This window comes from Lissotriton vulgaris, chromosome 6 (assembly GCF_964263255.1).
Source record: "Lissotriton vulgaris chromosome 6, aLisVul1.2, whole genome shotgun sequence".
In the NCBI taxonomy this organism is placed as follows: Eukaryota; Metazoa; Chordata; class Amphibia; order Caudata; family Salamandridae; genus Lissotriton; species Lissotriton vulgaris.
In genome coordinates, this window is record NC_141694.1 from 753,081,164 (window position 1) to 753,096,951 (window position 15,788).

Sequence of the window (15,788 nt, forward strand, 5' to 3'; positions counted from 1 at the left end):
GGTATGATTGGCTAATATGAGAGATATGTGAAAAGAATATCTGTATTTCTGTGCTTTCAATAGCTGCAGCCTTTGGAGTGCATCCTTTTTCTTCTGCTGAAGACAATTTGGTGTATTTCTGAGACTGTTTTCAAAACTCAAAAAATATTTGCTAAGGTGAGAAAAGATTTATTTAATTTAGATAGAGAATAGTATGATTTAAGGAGAAAATGATGAAGAAAGCTGTGTTTTTAAAATGTGGTTTTGTCTCTAGTGATATACTAATAGAATTAGTTTCATAGAGAAATTATAATTGCATATTTGGTGTAACATTCTGGCATGCAGTAACACAAGATATTGTAATACATGGAGGCCATTTCATGGTCTGTTATGTAAGCTGAAACAGATATGTTGCTTTTAAAAACGATTTAAGAAATCAATTACATTTCTGGATATGTACTGCTAGAGCTTTATAGGTTGTTTTGGGCCATATTTATAAGGTATTTGAGTGTCTAAGATGTTGTGTTCGCCTTTTAAAATGTAAAGTGTTCCTCATGGGGCAAGTGTCTTGTAAATACGGTCCCACTTGTGCTTGGCAAATTTAGATTTTGATTATGGGAGTTACCTAGCCATGTTAATAGTGTCCCAAAAATGGTGCTAGGGCATTCCAGAAAACACTTTCATGTGTCTCAAGGACATTTTTAGTTATTTCTTCATGAATGCAGGTATACAATTGATTTATATGCTGTGTTTAAAAACGAATTTTGAAATGAATTAAATTTCAGGATATGTACTGTTAGAGCTTCATAGGTTGTTTGGGGTCATATTTAGAAGGCATTTTAGTGTCTTTGAAGTTATTTTTCCCTTTTTAAATGGAAAGCGTTCCTCATGGGGCCCTGAGCAGTTCTTAGCCATGTTATTTAATAGGAAGTGGATAACATGGCTAATAGCATTTGCTGGAAAATGCATGAATATCGCTGATTTTTCTGCTATATTCATGCATTGTGGCCGTTTTTTTTCACATTGCTTCATAGGTTGTTTGGGTTCATATTTAGAAGGCATTTTAGTGTCTTTGATGTTATTTTTCCCTTTTTAAATGGAAAGCGTTCCTCATGGGGCCCTGAGCAGTTCTTAGCCATGTTATTTAATAGGAAGTGGATAACATGGCTAAGAGCATTTGCTGGAAAATGCATGAATATCGCTGATTTTTTTGCTATATTCATGCATTGTGGCCGTTTTTTTTCACATTGCTTCATAGGTTGTTTGGGTTCATATTTAGGAGGCATTTTAGTGTCTTTGATGTTATTTTTCCCTTTTTAAATGGAAAGCGTTCCTCATGGGGCCCTGAGCAGTTCTTAGCCATGTTATTTAATTGGAAGTGGATAACATGGCTAAGAGCATTTGCTGGAAAATGCATGAATGTCGCTGATTTTTCTGCTATATTCATGCATTGCGGCAGTTTTTTCCACATTGCTTCATAGGTTGTTTGGGTTCATATTTAGAAGGCATTTTAGTGTCTTTGATGTTATTTTTCCCTTTTTAAATGGAAAGCGTTCCTCATGGTGCCCTGAGCAGTTCTTAGCCATGTTATTTAATAGGAAGTGGATAACATGGCTAAGAGCATTTGCTGGAAAATGCATGAATATCGCTGATTTTTCTGCGATATTCATGCATTGCAGGCCTTTTTTTATCACATTTGCAAGCACTTCTTAGCCATGTTATCCAATGGGAGGTGGATAACATGGCTAAGAGCATTTGCTACAAAGGTTGTTTGGGGTTATATACCATTTTTGGGAAATTATTAACATGCCTATCTAACTCCCATAATCAAAATCTAAATTTGCCAACCGCAGGTGGGAGCGTATTTACAATAAATTTGCACCATGAAGAATGTAAAATAGCATACTAGATACTCAAATAACTTATAAATATGACCCAAAACATCTTATGAAGCACTAGTAGTGCATATTCCCAGAAATGTATTGGTTTTCATTTAATGATTTACTTCATTGGTAGGCCTTCACATGTTTTTTTACCTTGGTTTTTTTTCAGTGAAAATCTTATCTGCAACCATGTGTTGGCCTCACCTCAAATAAACAAAACAGGTGATGGACTGAATGTGGATCAATGACACACATTCACCCCAGTCCAAAGATCTGGGCCTAAACAAACCTTTAGATAGGCTACATCTTATCGTCATCCTGAATTAATGATTTAAAATATTAGGGAGTGATTTATGAGTGTTGTATGCCTGTTTTGTACCATTGAGTGTCATTTTTGTGATGCAGTGCTGGTGGAAAATATTTGCTATGTTAAATAATTAGTACGGCATTAAGTTTTAGATGACTGTTATTTATTTACTGTTTGGTAATAGTGGTTAATAACATTTTATATTATATTTTTTCACAGATTCAACTGCAGATTCTTTCATAGTTTGGAAAATGCCTTCCAGAAGTCGAATACGAAAGGCTAGAAAACGTCAAAGACAGCAGGATGATGTTTTATTGCAGCAGTCCTCTTCCCCAAATACTTGTCAAAACACCAAGAAAGGGCCGGGTAAGAGCACGAAATCATTCTTAAGAAATATTTGTAGTAAAAAAAATTTTGCTCAAAAAAATGTGTCTGTTCACAAAAAAAAAGTAATTTAAATGGAAAGGAGAGACACATCACAAATGTTACTGGTAGAGGAAGAGATAACTCTGTGCATGATAGTAGAAGGAAACAACAGTTTAGGGACATTCGACAACGAATGTTCCGTAATAGGATATTAGTTAATTTATTGAAAAATATTAAAAAGAAAGGCCAACAGAAAGCGGCATTTTATAGGAAGAAGAAAAATGTAGAGAAAATTATTGATCATGCTTTTGAAATCAAGCGAAAGTTGTTTATTTTGGTAATTAATAGAATTAGGAAACTAAGCAAGGTAATTTCTGATTTCAAAACAAAAAGTAGATGGAAGAGAGTAGTAAATCGTACTAACTTTTGTGAAGTTTTTTCTGGAGAATGGATGCATAGTTCAAGTTCTGAGGCATTTTTTAATGAGGAGACTTATTTTCAGGATAATGATTTGGTGCATGCAGTTGACATCAATGGTCGAGCTTATGAAGTGAAGGATGGTTGTCCAGTTGAAAAAGAACAACTTGTGACAACAGAGACAGAAGAGGCGCTAAGTGATGAGGTTTTAGGAAGACGTCCTAAGGGTCCTGTGTACATTTGGAAGTGTAGTTCTATTTGCAGTGTGCGACAGGTTTCCATCAATTTGCTTTGTGATTTTATACGGACATTTAATAAGAAAAGTTTGAAGCAGAAAATGAAGTTGTTGCAAAATTTAGATCCTTGCAGAGTGAGACAAATGACAGGTTTGCGTGGTCATTCACTGGCTTGTCTTTCCAGGAGAGTATGCCAGAGTGTTTTTCATCATTTCAGGATGCTAGCAGTGCATCATAATAAAGTGAGAAATTTAGTGAGAATGTTGTATTATGCTAAGAGTCCAGCAATTATGCTTAAACAGTTATGTGCTGCTCTTTTGCATGGTTCTGAAATAGATGTGAAGAATCTTTGTGAAGAAATTGAGTTTTGTTACTTTGGTAGTAAAGATGAGAATGTTCAAATTGACCCTGAAGTAGAGGGTAATGTGGAAGATAATGTACAGGTTTCCAGTACAGATAATTTTCAGAAGGAAATTGCCACGTTTCAGATGAAATCAAGTGAGAGGCCTAATTTCACTTGTGTATGTTGTCGACGCACTTATTATAAGAATCAGACTAAGGTAGTGGATTTATATGCAAAAAGTGAAAGGGAAAATAATAGTGAATGGAAGGATTTAGCCACATACTTGATGGTAGAAAATTATTTTGATTTGGGATCGGATCAACGTGTGTGTACTTATTGTTGTAATAAATTAAACCAAAACCAGATGCCTGCTAGGGCAGTTCATAATAATCTGGAATTGGTTGAGATTCCTTCTGAATTGAAGGATTTAAATACTTATGAATCTATTTTGATTCAAAGTATCCATCCCTTTCAGGCTATTGTAAGAATGGAGCCAAAGACAGGGAAGTTGCCTCCAGCAGATTTACAGAGAGGATTAAAGGGAAGAGTTGTTTATTTGCCTCTAGATTTGAACAAAAACATTAACACAATTGGAATAGAAAAAGTGGAAGAGGAACCTCTGGTTATCTTGGTTAATGGGGTTCCGACAAAGAATAAGAAAATATGGCAAGATTTAGTGGATGTTAGGAAAGTCAAAAAGGCAACAGTGTATTTGAAGAAAAATAATAAGTACTATAAGAATGTATATGTTGCAGAAGAGGAAGTAAGTGATGAAGAGGATAGCGATTTGTGTGCTGGCCAAATTGAGAAACTAGAGGCCTCTAAAAGTGAAGAAATATATGAACATTATAGTGTTCATCCTTTGCATTCCAAGGAAGTCATGGGGAATGCTATTGAGTTGTTTCAAATGAAACAAGCCAAAGGGAGTCCCATTAGTGTTTGGGAGGAAAGTTTGGAAGCTCGGTGTTTCCCACAGCTATTTCCCACAGGTCAAGGAGGAAGATATGATGAGCGACCTCGTGAAATTCCTGCGTCTGAATACCGGACTTTACGATTGTATGCAGAAGATCCTAGGTTTCGGCAATGCATTCCCTATTTGTTTCATCTCCTGTTTGAAAGCGATCTGTCTGGACTTTCATATGCAGTGAACCACATCTTAAAAAGTGGTATACAGATGCGAAACATCTCGGCAAGTGACTTTATGCATAAAGTCAATGTCCAAGACAGTATTTTGGATTCTCACTTAATTAATCTCATGGCGTGTCAGCGTGGTACTAATGAGTACTGGTACCGTCGTCATGGTGATTTAAAATGTATGCTGAGGAACTTAGGAACTCCGACATGGTTCCTCACTCTGAGCTGTGCTGAGTATGGCTGGGATGACTTACTTGAATTTCTACGAGAGGCAAATGGAAATATTGAAAACATTGAATTCAAGACACCTGGAGAACTGTGTTCTTTGGATCCTGTGAATGTATGCAGGTACTTCAATCATAGATTTGAAGGTATGATGTCTTTCATCACAAATAAAAAGAATCCACCTCTTGGAGAGGTGTTGGATTTCTTCTGGAGAAAGGAGTATCAAGCAAGAGGTGCCCCTCATATACATATGTTGCTGTGGATCAAGGATGCACCTAAATTTGGAACAGATCCGGATGACTTAGTGATGAATTTCATCGAACAGTATTCTACATGTGCTGTTCCAAACGCAACGGAGAAGAAAAGTCTAAGAGAACAAGTTCTACGTTTCCAAAGCCATCGTTGTGGGAAGTACTGTCGTCGTAAATTCAGAAACAAGGACAAGTTCTACACCAAATGTCGTTTCAACTTTCCACGACCGGTGATTTCTAAAGGAAGAGTGAACAGTTTGATGTCTTCGCTGCGACATAATGTGACGAGGAAATCACCCAAGAATACATACAATTTGAAAAGGAACGAAGAGTCCAAGTACATCAATGACTACAACCCAGTGATTTTGTCCATGTGGAATGCCAACATGGATATACAGTTTGTGGCTGACAACTGTATGGCAGTGGCTCGGTATGTGACATCTTACATCACCAAAAAAGAAAAGACCGAACTGAAGGATATGTGGGAGGACATTTCCCATGAAAAGAGCCTCAGCAAGAAGTTGTACAGTTTCAGTCTGAAGATGTTGTCGCATCGAGAAATCGGAGCTTACGAATGTTCTGATCGATTGTCTTCAGCAAGTCTCTATGCCAAATCCAGGAGTCTCGTTTGGGCGAGTCTTGGTCTTGCTGCAACGCGAAATCGAGTTCTAAAACCTGTTCGGGAAATTGAGTATTTGGCAGAAAAGGAACCAAACAGTACCGACATTTTGAAGACCAACATGTTGGATACATATTATCCAAATCGAAGCAGTCACCTTGAGAATGTTTGTCTATATGAGGTTCTCCAAAATTATATATTCAAGAGGAACATCAAAGAAGATATTGAGAAAGGAGTGTATGCTGTAATTGGAAGTGAGGGATGTCTGGTCAAGCAAAGAAAATGCCAATTAGTAAACCATCGAAAATTAAGTGGCGAATCTCCAGAAAAAAAGGAGTTTTTCTATTTAGCACTTTTGCAACTTTTCAAGCCTTGGCGTGCAGAAGAGGAACTGCTTGGAGATTTCCTCTGTTACGAAGACTCTTTCAATGCAGCCAAGGAGTCCATAGAATGTCCTGCTTTTTCTAAATATCAAGAAATGCTAACTTTGGAAATTGAGCAGGAAGCAACGATTGCAGCCGAGATTGCCAGAGACAGTTCTCAGGACAGTCAGAGTTCTGTTTCATTGAGTCAAGATCCACTTGGAGGACCTATTATCGAAAATGAAGCTGCCACTGCTATGAATGAAGTAGAAAGAGCCATGGCACATGCTCAGGAGGATTCAGTTAACTTACAAGACTTGGAAAAACAACTCAACGTTGAGCAGAGGAAAATATATGATGAAGTTACCAAGGAAATTGAGCACGGATTAAGTCATGAGAAGAAAGAGTGCTCGTGTACGTCGTTGAAGCCTGTACGTGAGTGGAGAAGCGGGAACTGGAAAAAGTTTCCTCATTAAAGCAATCTCTTGTTATTTGCAGGAAAGGACTGAGTCATCGCTGTCTTGTGTTGTCACCGCTCCTACTGGACTGGCAGCACATAATATTAAAGGTATTACTTTGCATCGTCTATTGATGCTGCCGGTGGAGCATGACAACAAATTACAATACAACAAGTTATCTGGAGATGCTTGCTGTGAAGTTTCAAGAGTCTTGAGGAAAATGAAACTACTTATCATTGACGAAGTAAGCATGGTTTCCAATGTCATGCTTGCCTTTGTGCATTTGAGAATGCAAGAAGTACTTAAAACTGAATATGATGTCTTATTTGGTGGGAAACACATTATTGTTTTCGGAGATCTTCTACAGCTGACACCAGTAAAAGGTCAACCTGTGTTCAAAATACTCACGCATGAAGATACCAGGAAGTGCCTAGGGAGCATTGGCAACGTCAATATATGGTTAAACTTCAATTATGCAGAACTGCATCAAAATATGCGTCAGGCAAAGGATGAAGATTACAAGAATATTCTACAAGATATTAGAATTGGAAAAGTGACCGAGCATGGGAAAGAAGCTTTAAATGCACGGTTACTGTCAAATTTGTATCCCAAACAAGAGATTGTGCCTGAGAATATTTTTCAGAAAATTACTGAGAAGAAATCCGGGATATGTCTCATGCCAACTCTTGCAGAATGTGCCATCTTCAACAACAAAATGTTGAATTTAGAAAAGCAAGACATTGTGAAACTGGAAGCTATCGACAAATTAGAGCATATGGGATCAACAATTATTTTGTCAGATAATTTGAAATCAAAATTGGATTCATTAGAGAAGACTATATCTAAGACAGCGGGTTTTGAAAAGACTCTGAATGTGTGTTTAAATTGCCGAATCATTTTGAGACGGAATTTACATGTAGAAAGAGGTCTGGTAAATGGATCAATGGGTAATGTTGTTGATTTTGAGAAATACAGAAATAGAGATGGAATAGAATTTTTAAGAATTAAATTTGATGGCATTGAGGAAGTACAGAAAATTGCTCGTTGTTCTGCTAGGTTTTTGCTTGTTAAAGACTTATATGTTCGCCGTAAACAGTTTCCTGTTTGCTTGGCATATGCGGTGACAATCCATAAATCGCAAGGTTTAAGTGTAGACTGTGCATTGGTGAATATTGGCAGTTCAGTGTTCAAGGAGGGTATGGCATATGTGGCATTGTCGCGAGTTAGAACTTTATCGGGATTGTACTTGATTGACTGTGATGTCACAAACATTTGTGCGGATCTAGATTGTGTTAAGGAATACAATAGGTTAAGAAGAGAGTATGCGCCACATTTGCCTCAATATCCTTTGTTTGAGAAACGTGTGGTAGGCCGGAAACGTAGAAATAGCAGTAATAGTAGGGAGGTTGTTGCAAAAAGACTAAAAGTCAATGAATCGAAAGTTGTTAGCAGAAAGAAAGTGGATACTGTTGAAGAGATTGTTGGTTTTCAATTTGAAAACAGTTCTGGTGTCAACTGCTATGCAAATGTCGTTGTTAATGTTCTCTTTTCACTAGAGAGTTTAAAAGAACAGATTGTGTTCAATTCAGAACAAAGTTTATGCTGCTTGTTGAATTCTGTGTTAGAGAAATGTAGCACTGATCGTACAAAAGTAGAAAGTGTGTCTGAAGTTCGTTATCTGTTAGATGAATGTTCAGGTCAAACAGACTTCTCTGAAAATAATCAGCAAGATTGTCAGGAGTTTTTAATGTATATGCTTGATATATTGCAAGATGAGGGTGTAGATGTAGATCACCTGTTTGGGCTTTCTTATCAATGGCAGCATGACTGCGAGAACTGTATGGTATCAAGTACTACTAGTGTAGACTTAGAAAGATTTATATATTTAACTTTGCCAGACAGTAAATCAGTGTCCTTTAATAAGCTAGTAAATGCAGCGGATCACAACATGGAGTGTAGCCAATGTAAATGTGATATGATGTCAACATTATTTATACGTAGATATGGCCAGTATGTCATTTTAATGATGCAACGATGTAGGCCTGATGGATCAAAATTGTCAACTTTAATAAAACATTTTGTGGCTTCTCAGCTGTCAATATCAGGGAGGACTTTTGTTACTGTAGCAATTATCTATCACGATGGTCCATCAACAACATCAGGACATTATACAGCTTACTTAAAGTCTGGAAACGGCTGGTCATTCTGTAATGATTCCGTTGTAACTTTCAAAAAAAAATTGCCGTTTGACCTTAAAAATTCTTACCTGGTGTTTTTAAAACCAAAATTTTAAGTAGAGGGAATGTAAGTCTGCAATGCTGTCTCGATTAAAAATCCAACTATATAAACCTGATGGAAGTAAGTCTGCTTCATAGTAAGCAGTATCAGTGTCATAGGAAAAGGAGAACATGAGTGACAAAGAAGAGTAAAATATTAGTAGTCCAGGATTGTGAAAATAATCTCAAATAATTTATTTTTGAAAGTTGCGAAAATAGAAAATGTCGGGATTTGATTGGAAGAATTACAAGACTTGCGAATCGCGGCAACATGATTTGGCCTAGTGGAAACATGTGATATAATGAGAGAAGTTTTTTTTCTATGTAACATATTTCACGTATCGATGGAGGTTTTCTTTCAGAAAGTGGCGGGCTGAAAATATTTAAAGCACAACAGAGTGGATGCTGTTTATAGGAGATCGTTTGACGTCATTGAAAGTAAGTTAATTTTAAGAAGTTTTGAAATCAGATTTCTTAGGTTGTATGGGTTTTTTAAACACAGTCATTTTGATTGTGTTTTTTTTTCCCTGCTGTTACATGATGAATACCTTCAAGTCACTGATTTAAGTGAAATTTGATACATTCTGAGAACAGCAAAAATAAACCATTTAACATGTATAATTAATGTTATGCTTTTTGTCCTTATGATATACATTTAGAAATGTGTGGTACATATGGGTAAGCTGAGTTCTGTAAATATCAATTTTAATGCTTAGAGTGCTGTACTTCTGGGTAGTGTTTTTTTTTTTATAAAAAAAAGAGGCCTCACCTCAAAGAAAGCTCTTGAAAGCACACATCTTATTTGCATCCTAAAACAATCATTTACAATGTTAGACACAATTTTATTATGGCTTTACATCTTTTTTGCACTGCTATTGCATCACTATTGTGAGACATTAGCAGTGCAAGAAAAACATCATGTTCCAAAATAGGCCTCAGTTCAGCAACATCAAGATACAGTTTCTTTCGAATATATATCTTTAGGATTGTGTAGTGAACGTAGAGAAGCAGAGACTTCTGTAAATGTCAAAGTTGTTGAAAAACTGTTTGTTTTTGAACCTTTTCCCTTGTCTTTTCTAATTTTTAAATACATGTTTTAATATTTTTTGAAATGTTTGTTCTTTGTTTTACAGATTGAAAGTATGAAAAAATATTTAAAAAAGGTAACAAGAATTATAAGGTAAATGTTTTCCACTCTTTTTACCCGCAATGCACTGCTGATGATGTCATTGACACTATCTCTCATTTACTCTCTCTAGCTGTCTTTCTTTTTACATTATTCTCTGATTACTTCCCTTATACTAACTCTTCTTTTTTTAAAAAAAATATTTTTTTAGTTCGCTTAAAGTTCGCGAACCGGTCAGCGAACTTGAAGCGAACCAAAAGAAATAGAGCTTGCCAGAGTGATAAACATTCTAGCAATTTTGTTTGAAAGGGGAGGTAGTTCTGAAAAGAACTGTTTTTTTTTGTTTTTGGTGTTTTATATTTTTTTTTTATTTTTTGACCATTTTTTGATTTTTTTGTATTTTTAGAACTGTTTTATGTTTTTTTTGTTTTTTTTATGGAGGGGAGACAACAAAAAACAGGCTTTCAAAACGGCTCAACTGGAGCAAAAAAAAGAAAATTACTTTTTGGGTGCATTAGGGCATTTATGATTTTCATATGCAATGTTCATGAGGTTGACACTCATGTTGCCATATGACAGCATTTCACCACAGTAAACACAAGATAACTTTATGTGCTGGAAGTTAGGTTGGATGTTTGGCACAGTCTCTTGTGCCTCTCTTCCCGTCAAAGACAATGTGGATGTAGATCTTGCCACAGGAGTTGCCGTCGGATTGTCTACAAGATCCCTTAACTCAGCCCGGCTGTAGTTCAAGGGATGCCACCTGCTCATGTGACGATGCATTGTATAGTTCCCCATACTGTACTTCTTTTCTGTGCCTCTCGACAATCTGTGATCACAGATGAGGCAGGTGGCATATTTTGCATTCACTTTCTTTGTTCCAGGAGGGATGGTGAAAAACTGCCATATGAAACTGGATTTTCGTTTGGAAACCCGGGGCAACTCATCAACAAATTGTTGTTCCTCTGTCTCCTCTTCTTCTTCTTCCTCATCTTCCTCCTCTCTGTTAGTCATAATTTGTCTAGGTGGTCCTCTCTTCTTATGAGGAGGTGGAGGTGGTGGTGGGGGTGCACCAGCTGCAGCAAGAATGGAAGCCATTGTGGATCTTCAGATAAATGGTCTTTCTCTCACCAAGATGAAAGTCAGAGTGAGGAAATAAGGAGGGGTTTACATGATTTGGGGAAAACAAAAGTTCTGAGCCAATGAAAAGTGTTATTTTTAGGTCACATGACCTAGTCATACATCATTTGGAAACCAAAAGTGAAATGAACCAATGAGAAGTTTGATAAACAAGTCACATGACCTGTTCCGCTTACGTTACGCGGCGCGCGCCGCGTCCCAGATCGCTTCTGGACCGCGGTCCGGAGCACTTCCGGGAGCGCTAACGCGACGCGTCATTAGACGCATTACGCGATAACGTGATATGTCGCGCTTCCGCGACGCGTCACTGTTCCGCTAACGTAACGTTGACCGGTTCGCGGACTAGATCGCGGCATCAAGATGAGCTAACGGAAAGCTTCCCGGTTCGCGAACTAGAAGCGAAGAAAAAAATATTTAAAAAAAATTATCAATAAATATCTATATATATTTTGGGATTTAAAGAATAATACATTTTACAGCTACAGATGTTAGCTTTTAAAAAACCAATGAAATTCACTGAAAAAACCATAGGTTATAGACCATATATAGTTAGAAATTTGCATTTAAAAAACCATTGAAATTCAATGAAAAAACCATAGGTTATAGACCATATATAGTTAGGAATTCGCATTTACAAAACCTTATTTTACTCGCACAAAACCATTGAAATTCCATATATAGTTAGTTGCACTAACTATATATCGCGCACCCGCAATCCACTGCTGATGATGTCACATATTACATCATTCATGACATGGTCAGTGACATCACTGATGACATCACTGATGACATCTCAAATGACATGACTGATGACAACATCCAGTGACTGTATGTTTCTGTAAAGTTAAAATATCTCTTACATATTGAAGAATGAGTGGATGTATAAGTGTCTGGATGAAGGATTTAGTAGGTGCATGACTGACTGTATGAGTGAGCTATTAAATGTGTCTCACTGAGTGCATGGGTTAGTGACTAAACTGTCTTAATTTGTGCATCATTATGTCTGTTGTTCTGTAAACTGTTGCATGTGTTGATAAGTAGCTATATGAGTAACTATATGGGTTATTGATTGGTTGCCCAAGTATTTGTATGGGAGACTGTGTGTGTTTGTGGGTGGCTGGGAGGTGTATGACTCTGTGCATAGATGTGTGAGCAGTTGATTCACTAGATGTATGGTTTCAAAAGTGCATGTGGAACAACTGTATGGGCGGTTGACTGTGTGCATGAGTGTATTGGTGAGTGAATGGATATCTCAGTGCTACATGTCAAAGTAAGTACATATGTAAAGCACAGTACATGTGAGAGTTGACATATATAAATAACTGTGCATAAGAGCCAGTGAATGTGTGAGTGGCTGTATGGATCATTGTGAACTTGTATCAGGGATTGTATAAGAGAGTAAATATGTGTTAGTATATGTTTGAATAAGTAAAGTTTGTCTAACTGTGTAGTTGAGGAAATGGAGGTGTGATTGATTCTTTGCATGACTGACTAGGTGTGTGAGTAACTCCATGGATGAGTGACAGTCTGTGAGTGTCTGTTTACACTGATTGTATCTAAGGTTATATTAGAGTCTGAAGAGGTTCATCGTATTATCACATGAATGATATCATCAGTGATATGATCAGTAATGTCAAATGAGATGTCATCAGTGATGTTATCAGTGATATCATTTGAGATGTCATCAGTGATGTCATCAGTGATGTCACTGACCATGTCATGAATGATGTAATATGTGACATCATCAGCAGTGGATTGCGGGTGCGCGATATATAGTTAGTGCAACTAACTATATATGGAATTTCAATGGTTTTGTGCGAGTAAAATAAGGTTTTGTAAATGCGAATTCCTAACTATATATGGTCTATAACCTATGGTTTTTTCATTGAATATATATATATATACATACATATATACATGGGGGATTTGTTCCAGCCCTCTTCTGTGGTTTATTCGACTACCAGCCTTTGGCTCTGTTGTCACGCATTTATTGCATTTTGCCTGTAGCTCTGTGCACATCCTCCAGAAATAGTGCACTTTATGGCTAGTAGGCTGGTCGTTTAGGTTTCCATTTTCTCATTTTATAGGTTCCCTTTCATTTCTTCCTTTCTCCTTTTCATAGTTTGCTTTTAGAGAGTACTGTAGCTCTCCAGACACTGCAAGCAGGTCGCTCAATTGTTGCTCATTTCATCTACAGTGTGCTGCCTCCCATGCAGCAACTCATTCTATTCTACACCAGATGTCCATCTTGGAAGGCTCATAGTGTGTCATTGTTTTAACATTTCAAAATGGCCACCATGCTGCTTCTGAACGTGAAATACCATTTCAAGGCAACTGTCCACTCCTATGTTTGATTGCATTTTTTATTCCAAGCATATACCCGTCATGTTTTAGCTGCAGCATGTTTACTTCGTTTTTACTTTGAATTTATCTTGTATATGTTTGATGAGTTTGTATTTTATTGCAGATGGGTATGTGGGTGAATGCAAGAATGAATCAGTGGATGGATGAATGTATGCCTGAGTGCAAGGAAGAGTAACAGATTTCATGCATGATGACGTACTGTGTGCCTACCCCCCCCCCACCCCCACCCCCCCCACACGCCCCCCCGAAAGAAGAGGGATTTTCATTTCTAAGTCCAAACTGTTGGCATTGCCAATACTGATGTTACTTTTATTTGCATTTTGCTTGGAGGACAAGGAGTTTTTCAGGTGGGTTCCACTTTTAGTGGTGCAGCTATTCCATTATGCTCTTCTTTCTCTGCTATGGATACACTTAAGACCATTTGTTAATTTAAATGTTTGTGTAGTGTATGTGTTTAATTATTCCATATTTACCACACACACCTTCCACCACCATATTTTTTCCTCCACTCTACACTAAAGCAGGGAGAGATGTGCACTTAGGCTTCGATGGCTGATGTCTACAGGGAACGGATCAGTGCAGTGATTACTAATTTCTCTGTTTTCCTAGACAGATCTCCTAGAGACTATGGTAGGGACTTTTTGGATATTAACATTCAACACCTTAGGCATGGGGGCATCATTTGTTTCTAAAATATGGTAATAGATATAACTTGTAGGTAGGATTTTTCAGTTCTGATAAGTGTAAGAGGATTTATTCAGCTTTGTCTCATGGAGTTGGTCTCTCGTTGTAAATCCTGCCATAACACTCTGAATATTTTTGGCTGTGTTGAGATTTAATTAGACATTTGCATTGGGAGAGGATATGGGTTGTGTACCTGACGGTGTAGGAACAGACATGCACAAGCGGCCTACTTGGAATATTTTTTCATTAAGTATAAAAAAGTATTCCAATATTACCGCTATCAGTGCCACATACTGGCTGCCATCTTGGAATGGTTTAAGAATCATTTAAAGTAAGCTGTCTGCTGTTATATTAGTGGCAGGCAGTAAATGGAGCATGAGGGGGGCATCCAGGCGCTACTGGAGAGCAGGATTTTAATTATGCAGTGGTTGAACATTAAAGGGGAGCAAGGAAAAGAAGAAAGAGACCGAGAGGAAATAGTCTCTTATGCACTGCAATGCAAGGTCTTGGCATAAGCAGTGGAAGACTGCAACTCATCTAATCAAAATATGGTGAGACACAAATGTTGATCTGGGTTAGAAAACACACAAATACGTAGACAAGTCATCCAATTAGGAGTGGGAACGGAGATTAGAACACCATCACAAATAAGGAATGGACTCAAATCCCATTGTAAGTATATTAGATTATTAGGTCTAACAGGCTTTAGCTGTGTGTAGGCGAGACCTTCAAATGTCTCATGATCAGAAGGATGAGAGGAATCCTCTAACCTGTAGGTCATAGTGACTCTAAAGAAGAATCACCTAAAATAGACAATTCCTCCTTCAAATTATTAGTTTATTTATGTATACTGTGGGTTTATTTTTTATTTGAGCTCATTAAATTGTCCCCTTATTGATGGAATGGATGGAATGGCCCTTATTTGCTCTCACCCACAGACCGGTTTTTCTACCTGTTGGGGATATTTGGTCAAAAAGGATGTGTGAAAGCCGTGTGGCAAAGGTTCCATCTTTGTCTTTCTGGTCTGGATACACAAAATATACTTCTGTTATTCCACTTTTGAAATCTTTTCTTCATCAGCGAAAGTCTTAGGTGAACTTCCATTCACCAAATGGCCAGGGGTACCGGAAGTGAAATCACTCATTTGACATTTAAGTTCATTCACCTACAGGCGCTTACACCTGCACACACAATCACACATACGCACACTCTCTATAACATAAACACACTCTCACCTGCACGCTTGCACATAGCATACATTTAAAGTAATTTTTTTACTTACCTCTTCTACCAGAAACTGTTAGACTCCAGCTAAGTATACTCCATTTTTTTATTACACTAATAGTGAATAATATATTATAAAGGGTAAAAAAATTGACACAAAACATGGAAAGTGGAACCCGTACCAAGGTCCATAAGGACGAGCGGCCCTGTGTACCAGGCTCTTATTTTGTTAACTTTGAGGCCAGGTGTCGCAAATGCAGTGCCAGGGAATTGCAAGGGGCATGCCAGGGTTTGCAGCTGCGACCCCTGGCAACCCCTAAATGACATACATGTTTCCCAGTACATTTCAGTACTTTGCCTTAGTGTGTGGTGATGTAACAATCCCATACAATTT

General features: G+C 37.5%; 1 protein-coding gene across 4 annotated transcripts in view; it reads left to right on the top strand.

Annotated features, from left to right (window-relative positions):
* Positions 1–15,788, top strand: part of FAM184A (family with sequence similarity 184 member A) — a 499,679-nt gene that overhangs the window by 52,068 nt on the left and 431,823 nt on the right. The gene's annotated exons all lie outside the window — the stretch shown is intronic.